This window comes from Vitis vinifera, chromosome 6 (assembly GCF_030704535.1).
Source record: "Vitis vinifera cultivar Pinot Noir 40024 chromosome 6, ASM3070453v1".
NCBI classification, from domain to species: domain Eukaryota; kingdom Viridiplantae; phylum Streptophyta; class Magnoliopsida; order Vitales; family Vitaceae; genus Vitis; species Vitis vinifera.
In genome coordinates this window covers 12,675,441-12,683,985 of record NC_081810.1, presented here as the reverse complement: position 1 = coordinate 12,683,985, position 8,545 = coordinate 12,675,441, and the positions used below count along the sequence as shown (strand labels likewise).

Sequence of the window (8,545 nt, the reverse complement as noted above, 5' to 3'; positions counted from 1 at the left end):
CTCAAAGGTCATGGCAATGATCATAACTCTAATGACCCTTGCATACTTTGCAAGTGTGCATCCACAAGGTATATAGCCCCCCAATGTCACAACCAATTTAACAAGTCAATATACCCCATCACTAGCAATATTGCTCACTTCTTTAGGTACACATTGTCACAACCTGCTCAAAATGACCCTCGTTTAAGCTTATATAAGAGAGTAAGAAGTTTTTGGAACCACCTAGAGATGTCCACACATCTCTACACGAGGATGGAAGACAACGAAAGTGTGTAGAAAAATCTAAAGTGTTCCAGAGATGTCTTGTACTACATAGGATTTGTATAGGTTAATCTAGAGAATTCTAGAGATGTAAGGAACCTTCGAGGGTTCCAGAGAGTTCTTTGGGTGCTTATAAATAGAGGATTGCCTCTTAGCCAAGGCACCAAACACTTGAGAGAAATCTAGCCTTGTAAAGCATTTTAGTGCAATATAAGTTCCATTCTTCCAAAAGTCTCCAAGTGTTGCTTCTTTCATGTCTCTAGATTCCGAGTTGTGTGCATTACTTAGCATAGCTAACTAAGTATGTGGGGAAAGCTAACTTAGCAACAAGTGGCTTGTGTTGTCTAAGTGTCGCACGTGTGCTTAGGAAAGGCCTAAGTCGATGACAAGTGGTATCAGAGTACGGTTATGAAGTGGGCATTGCAACAAGAAAAGAAAGCATATTGATTAAGACTTGTAAGGTCAGGGGTAGAGGGGGAGAAAGGGAAAAAATCTCCCATTTGCTGTTCGCCGATGATACCCTGATTTTCTGCAAGGCCAACGAGGACCAAGTGACTTTTTTGAGATGGACACTTATGTGGTTTGAGGCAATATAAGGGTTGAAAGTTAATTTGGATAAAAATGAGCTGATCCCAGTGGGAAATGTTGAGAATGTGGAGGAGTTGGCTTCCGAGCTTGGTTGTAAGGTGGGTAGTTTACCCTCCACTTACTTAGGGATGTCATTGGGTGCTCCTTTCAAGTCTGTGGCAGTTTGGGATGGAGTGGAGGAGAGATTCTATAAGAGATTGGCTATGTGGAAACACCAATATATATCCAAGGGAGGGAGAATTACTTTGATTAGAAACACACTATCCAACTTACCTATTTACTTCATGTCTATTCTACAAATGCCAAGGGGGGTTAAATTAAGGTTGGAGAAGATTTAGAGAGATTTTTTGTGAGGAGGTGGGGCCCTAGACCGGAGACCTCACTTAGTAAGATGGGCAATAGTGCGTCTTGATAAGAGAAAAGGGGGATTGGGGGTTAAGAGCCTTTCTACGCTTAATAAGGGCCTCCTTTGCAAATGGAGTTGGCGCTTTCGATTGGGAGGCATCTTGGGGCAAAGTTCTAACCTTGGACCAAGTTAAAAAGAGAGGTCGAGCCTTTGCAAATAGATGTTATCTTTGTCAAGCGGAAAAGGAATCCATTAACCATCTCCTTCTTCATTGTGAGAAGAAAATGGCAGTGTGGGAGTTATTTTTCACTCTTTTTAGAGTGTCTTGGGTGTTTTTATCTTTGGTTAGGGAAACCCTATTAGGTTGGAACGGTTTCTTTAAGTTAGTTTGGAGAGCGGGTCCCGTTTGCATTTTTTGTATAGTTTGGAAGACAAAGAATAAAATTGCCTTTAAAGATGAGGTGTTGTCCATCCAAAGGTTGAAAACTTCTTTTCTTAACTCACTTTGGTTGGAGACTAAATTGTTTACAAAAGATGGTCCATCGACTTTTTTGGAACTTTTAGATTGGGTGGGTCCACATTAAGGGAGGGGTTGTTTTTTGTATATCTTTGTGAGCAGGTTTTTGTTTTCTCTTGTAAGGGGGTGAGTTTTACTTCTCTTTACTGTACATTTCGAGTTGCTATTTTAGCGTCTCCCCATAATACAATACTTATCTTATCAAAAAAAAGACTTGTAAGGAGTGTAGACTGTAGGAAATTAGAGGAGAAATTGATGTTTCTATAAAATTGATAAAAAAAAAATGAAATACAACCAAGGCCTAAATAAATAGAAATTGAAAGTTGGTTCAAATTGGAATCTAACCAGATTTCTTTCCTACTTCTACGCTACTAACTTTGAAAGACTCAAAGTTTACAATTATTCAAATTTGGATGATAATAATTAAAATTGAATAAACTTTAAACTAAAAACAAGATAATCTCTTAAATGATTATTCAAATGGAGACAATGTGGGATCATCTCCAAATTTGATTTTCCACATAGACCTTTTTCCAAAAAATAAAATTGAGCTCAATTAGAAAGAATGAGAAGGATGGATTAGGTTAAAAGGAAACCAAGCTTGGCAAGTTCTCTATCAAATGTTTTTGCATTTCCTTAGCCCAAGGAAGAATTGAGCCATTCCCCACAAGCATAGTGTGAAACCAATGAATACCAACAAAGGTGCATTTCTTCGTAAGGAAAGTTGTTTGGGGAAGGATTTTAACATTTGATCAACTCAGAAGAAATTGATGGATTATAAGGAATAGACATTACCATTACCCCTCTAAAAGGGAAAAAGAGTCGGTTGATCACATGCTTCTTCACCGTTCTTAAGCGAGAATCATGTGGGAGTCGGTCTTTCCTTTGTTTGGAGTGACATAGGTAATGCACTCCTTTGTAAGAGGAAATCTCTTGAGTAAGCATGGTTCCTTTATGGGGAAGAAACAGAAGAAAACTTGGAAGGTTGCTCTTTTGTGCCTATTTTAGGCGTTATGGAATGAAAGAAATAGGTTATTTGAATATGCAAAATAGTTAGTTCAAGCAATCAAATTTTCCATTATGTATCTTTTTGGATTGGTCCAAAGTGTACTTAGATGATTGTTCTATGACCATGAAAGTATTTTGTAGATTGGTTGAGTTCCAAGGAAAGAGATGTTATTTTTGTTGTCTCTTATATACATTGTGTACTCTGCTTGGGGGTCCTTTTACTTGGAGTGGAGGGGTGAACAATCAATCATTGTCAAGGCTAAATCGTTTTTTTGGTAAATGAGTGGGACTGCCATTTTAGCGGGTCAAGGTAGTGTGTCCTCTCGAGACCTGTGTCTGACCATTTCCCAATTCTTTTAGATGGAGAGGTTTGAGAAGAGGCCCCTCCCCTTTCAGATTTGAGAATATGTGGCTAAAAGTGGAGGGTTTTAAGGATATTATGAAGTCTTGGTGGGAAGAGGACAACTTTAGTGGCTCTTCAAGTTTTATTTTGGCGGAAAAATTAAAGGTCTTGAAGTTTAAATTGAAGGAGTAGAATACAGATATTTTTGGAAGGGTTGAATTCAGGAAGGATTTGGCTTTGAATCAGGTGGAATTTTGGGATGCTAAGGAGAAGACTAGCAAACTATCTTTGGAGGAGTTGGAAGCTAGAAAAGAAGCGAGGGAAGAATATAAAAAATGGGTTTTGCTAGAAAAGAAAACTTGGAGGCGAAAATCTAGGAAAGTGTGGCTAAAAAAGGATGACAGAAATACGAGTTTCTTTCACAAGATAGTCAATGCTCACAGAAGAAAGAATAATGTGGACAGAATTATGATTAATGGTGTTTGGCTTTCGAAGGAGACTGAAATCAAGGAAGAGGTGGCCAATGCTTTTCGATCTTTGTTGTCCAACTCGGGGGATTGTTGTCCTCCTTTATCTCGGCTATAGTGTGAGACTTTGGAGAATTTGGATGCTTTTGCTTTGGAGGTGTCGTTCACGAAAGAGGAAGAGGAGGTGCTTGGTGCGCTGCTGGGATGTAGTGGGGACAAAGCTCCGAGGCCTAATGGCTTCCTATGGCTTTCTGGCAGTTTGCTTGGGACTTTGTGAAAGATGATGTGATGAGTTTTTTAAGGGAATTATATGAATATGGTAAATTTGTTAAAAGTTTAAATGAAAATTTTTTGGTTTTAATCCCAAAAAAAGCAGGGGCTGAAGATTTAAGGGATTTTAGGCCTATAAGTTTGTTGGGAAGTCTGTACAAGTGGTTGGCCAAGGTTTTAGCCAATAGGCTAAAAAAAGGTGGTTGGAAAGGTGGTCTCTAAGGCCCAAGGGGCTTTTGTGGAGGGAAGACAAATCCTAGATGCAATGTTGATAGCTAATGAAGCCATTGATTCGGTCCTGAAGAATACTAAGAATGGTATTTTGTGCAAACTTGACATAAAGAACGCATACAACAATGAGGATTGGTCTTTTTTTCTCACAGTTATGCATAAAATGGGTTTTAGGGAGAAATGGATTGGGTAGATCATGTGATGCATTTCCAATGCAAGCTTCTCTATGTTGGTTAATAGCACCTATATGGGTTTCTTTCAAAGCTCAAGGGGATTGAGGCAGGGCGATCCACTTTTGCTTTATTTATTTATGATTGCTGTGGAGGTGTTTAGTTGTTTTCTTAAAAGGGTTGTGGATGGAGGTTTTCTGTCGGCTTGTAAGGTAAAGGGTACGAGTGAAGAAGGGGTTCAGATTTCTCATTTGTTGTTTGTTGATGATACCTTGGTGTTCTGCCAAGCTTCTCAAGATCATTTGACCTATCTTAGTTGGTTACTTATGTGGTTTGAGGCCATGTCGAGGTTGAGAATAAACTTGGAAAAGAGTGAACTAATTCCAATAGTTAGGGTGGAGAATATTGATGATCTTGCTTTGGATTTTGGTTGTAGAGTGGGTAACCTATCATCCACTTATTTGGGCCTTCCTTTGAGTGCTCCGTTTAAGTCAGTGACAGTGTGGGATGGAGTGGAAGAGCGGTTCCGTAGAAGGTTGGCTATGTGGAAGAGACAATACATATCCAAGAGAGGGAGGGCGACTCTAATTCGAAGCACTTTGTCGAATTTACCCATTTATTTTATGTCCTTGTTGCACTTGCCAAGCTCAATTAGACGGAGACTAGAGCAAATTCAAAAGGATTTACTTTTAAGAGGTGGTAATTTGGAGCAAAAGCCACATTAGTAATATGGGAGTTGGTGTGCTTAAGTAAGGAGAAAGGGGGTTTGGGGGTCAAATGCCTATCCAATCTTATTAAGGCTCTTCTTTGTAAATGGAATTGACATTTCGCAAATGAGAGAGGCCTTGTGGAATCAAGTAATTAGAAGGAAGTATGGGGAAGAAAGAGGGGGATGGTGCTCTCGGGAAGTGAGAGAGGTGCATGGTGTGGGGCTTTGGAAAGGAATAAGGATGGATTGGGATTTTGTGGGCTCTAGGATTTTATTCCTTATAGGTAATGGGCAGAGGGTGAATTTTGGAGGGATAGATGGTGTGAGGATTCCACTTTGTGTGTGTCATTCCCTTCTTTGTTTGCTTTGTCTGTTGATAAGGAAGCGTGGGTGGCGGATATTTGGGACCCCTTGGCTCAGGGGGGTTGGAATCCCTATTTTTCAAGAGCCTTCAATGATTGGGAGGTGGAGGAGGCAGAAAGATTCTTGGAGTGGCTTCATGGGAAGAGAGTGCATAAAGATGTGGATGATATGGTGTTTTGGACCGAAACAAAGAGTGGAAAGTTCTCAGTCAAGTCCCTCTACCTTGCTCTAGAAGTAGGTTGCCCTTCTTTGTTTCCTTCTAGTTGCATTTGGAATGTGTGGGTGCAACCTAAGATTAGCTTTTTTGCATGGGAGGCTACATAGGGCAAAGCCTTAACCCTGAATCTTATTCAAAAAAGAGGATGGGCCTTGGCAAATAAATGTTTTATTTGCCTTGAGAAAGAGGAGACCATAGACCATCTTCTTCTACATTGTACAAAAACAAGGGTCTTATGGGATTTGCTCTTCCATTTATTTGGGCTGTCATGGGTGCTGCCTTCATCAGTTAGAGAGACTCTCCTTAGTTGGCATGGTTCTTTTGTGGGCAAAAAGCATAAGAAGGTGTGGAGAGCAGCTCCTCTTTACATTTTTTGGATGGTTTGGAAGGCGAGAAATAGATTGGCCTTCAAGGATGATGTGTTGTCAATCCCGAGACTCAAATACTCTTTTGTTCTTTCTCTTTGGTCAAAGGCCAAGTTGTTTATAGTTGATTGCCCTCTAACTATAGTTAGTTTTATTGATTGGTTGGGTTCTAGCTAAGGTTGTTTGTTGGGCCAGCTGGGTGTTTCTCTTCTTTTTTGGCCGTTTTTGTGGTGGGTGTATAGGTATTGTATACCGTGAGTCACTTTTTTGGCGTCTCTTTTCCCTAAAATTAAGGAATTCACATATTTCTAACATCAATTCCTTTTTCCATGTAGAAAAACTAAAGTACGAGCCCAAGCAACATAATTAACACCATTAAATTTTTAAATGTTGACTTTAGTATTCCATCATACCTGAGAAGGTGTTACTTATCATTAGCCATGAAAAATTTTAAATTTTAAGGGATCCAAACACTTTGAAGCATAAAAAGTTGAACTCCCTTTCATCCTAAATATAAAAAACAATTTGTCCAATGCAACTAAACCAAGCACACCACTACTAATCAACCCTCAATAGTCCAGAAACATAATATAAACCTTCTTAGACCAAAAGAGAACATTCACAAATGCACAGAAAAATAAATAAATAAACATATAACAAAATAACTAATAAAATAAATTAGGAAATCAGCAAGACCAACTTGAACTAAAAACATCTATCCAAATAGTGCTAAATTTCAAATCCAAGAATAAGGGCCAAAATATCAAAAATAAAAAATAAAAAAATCAAAATGTCAATCAAATAACCTCAAAACCAGTTCCAAAACATCAGTTACCAGAAATATAACAGATCGGCCTGCAAATTTCCACTCAAGATGATGATATCAACATGACACCATCATGTTGCAAGCATGCTGACAGGGTTTTTTTTTTCTAATTCTTTTAATTGTCTTGAAAATCTAGGGGAAATACTATGATCGTGCGCTAATACCATGTTGAAACTATAAGTTTGTGATTCTAGCGTTTAGACAAATGAGGGAAAAGAGAAGAAAGAAGAGATGGAAGAGGTTTAGGCTTTTGTCTTGTTAAATCCATTGGACATACCATTGCAGCAATTATCAGATCTTTTTGCTCGCTTCATTTTTCTGTTCTGAAAAATCTAAAAACAGTCCTCAAAGGTAAGAATGCTGGAAATGAATGCCAAAGTAGTAAAGATGCAGAGTGCTTGATACTTTCACTTTAAGTTACCTCTTTCCAGATATCAAAGATGCTTCTAGACATGTCCTTTTGACCTACCACTTGGGAACTGATCTCAAACTGACACCATGAAAAGCATATTAATAAATCAAGTTGGCATGATATCACATAAAGAGAAGAAACATGGATTAGAAATTCTCTAGAAACATGACTACTGCCACTCACACATCATTGATTTCTTCCTGTGAAATGGATTACTCCATTCTTGGAAGCCCTAAACTAAAAGCAAGATGGTAGCTGAACAGGCATTCTCAAAGGTGAATGACCAACAGCAGGACCAGGATTCTTAGGTAAACTTTTACAACGAAAGCCTTCTGGAAAAATATGGCCTTTAAATGGTTGCAATTGATTTGAGGATGTCAAAGGGAGCCTTTCTGAAAGTCACAAAAAAATTTTGAAGACAATTTGTAACAGTAGAGATACACAAATCTCTTTAAATGGGTAGTAAAATTCAACCAAGCATGCATTTATTAATAAGGCACAACCCCTGTGCTAAACATGTCCTCATTCCAATTTAACTGAGATTCTATAATGTAACTGAAGTCACACTGTATTTTTTTTTTCCCCTCTTTCTTTACACATATAAGCCAGGGTATTCCCACATGAAATAAAATGATAATAATTGATGAGAACAACTAGGATAGAGGTGTAGCAGTTTCTTTATACTCCATGCTTCAACTCTAGAAAGTGATTTCATTCCTCCATGGCTAAGTTATGTGTCTCAACCCACAAATCACCAGCAACTAAATTAGTACATCTATTTTAACTGAAAAATGGAGACTTTTTCCAGACCTTCTATTTCATCTAGGAGATTACTTGAATAATGAATATTTCACAAGACCACAGCAGCATCATTTCTTACCACATTGAGGGTTTGATTCTTCTTGTTGAGAAACTGTAGTGTGTTCAAGCACGAACAAATGTCACATTCTGGAAAATAGAAACAAAGTTCTATAGAAATTAAACAAAATTCACAATGCAAATAGGAAAAAGATAATGTAAAACAAGCATATGAAGAAGCAATCCTAATTTTTAGAATCACAAATACAACATTTCCAACACCAAAGGGAAGGTTAAAAATCTCATAATAACCCATCAAGCATATAAAATGTCAATGTTTTGGCCATATCAACACCTTGATTGGCTAAATCAAATAATAGAGACCCAGAATGGAGGTAGATACTAACTCACCAGTATACTCTGCAAGTGCAACAAGTGCCGTGGAATTTGTCTTTAGCCCTTCCATATTACACATATATTTGAGTCTAAAACACCATTTCTCAACAAATCAAAATTGATAGTAAGAATGAGAAATAGACAACACTAAAAACACATAGATTATGGAGTATGAGCTAATACCAAGATGGTTTGCCTAACTCATATTGGTATTAACCAGATCTGATTTAGATTTACAGTATATATAAAATAAGAAGA

The 8,545-nt window shown here is 38.0% G+C and overlaps 1 long non-coding RNA gene across 1 annotated transcript; it reads right to left on the bottom strand.

Moving 5' to 3' along the window:
* Positions 1-6,938: 6,938 nt before the first annotated feature.
* On the bottom strand, positions 6,939-8,029 carry LOC104879670 (uncharacterized). The gene is made up of 3 exons (XR_786079.3): positions 7,974-8,029; positions 7,103-7,171; positions 6,939-7,013 (listed from the first exon to the last, which is right to left on the bottom strand). It is a non-coding gene; the product is annotated as an uncharacterized LOC104879670 (long non-coding RNA).
* Between the last annotated feature and the right edge of the window lie 516 nt (positions 8,030-8,545).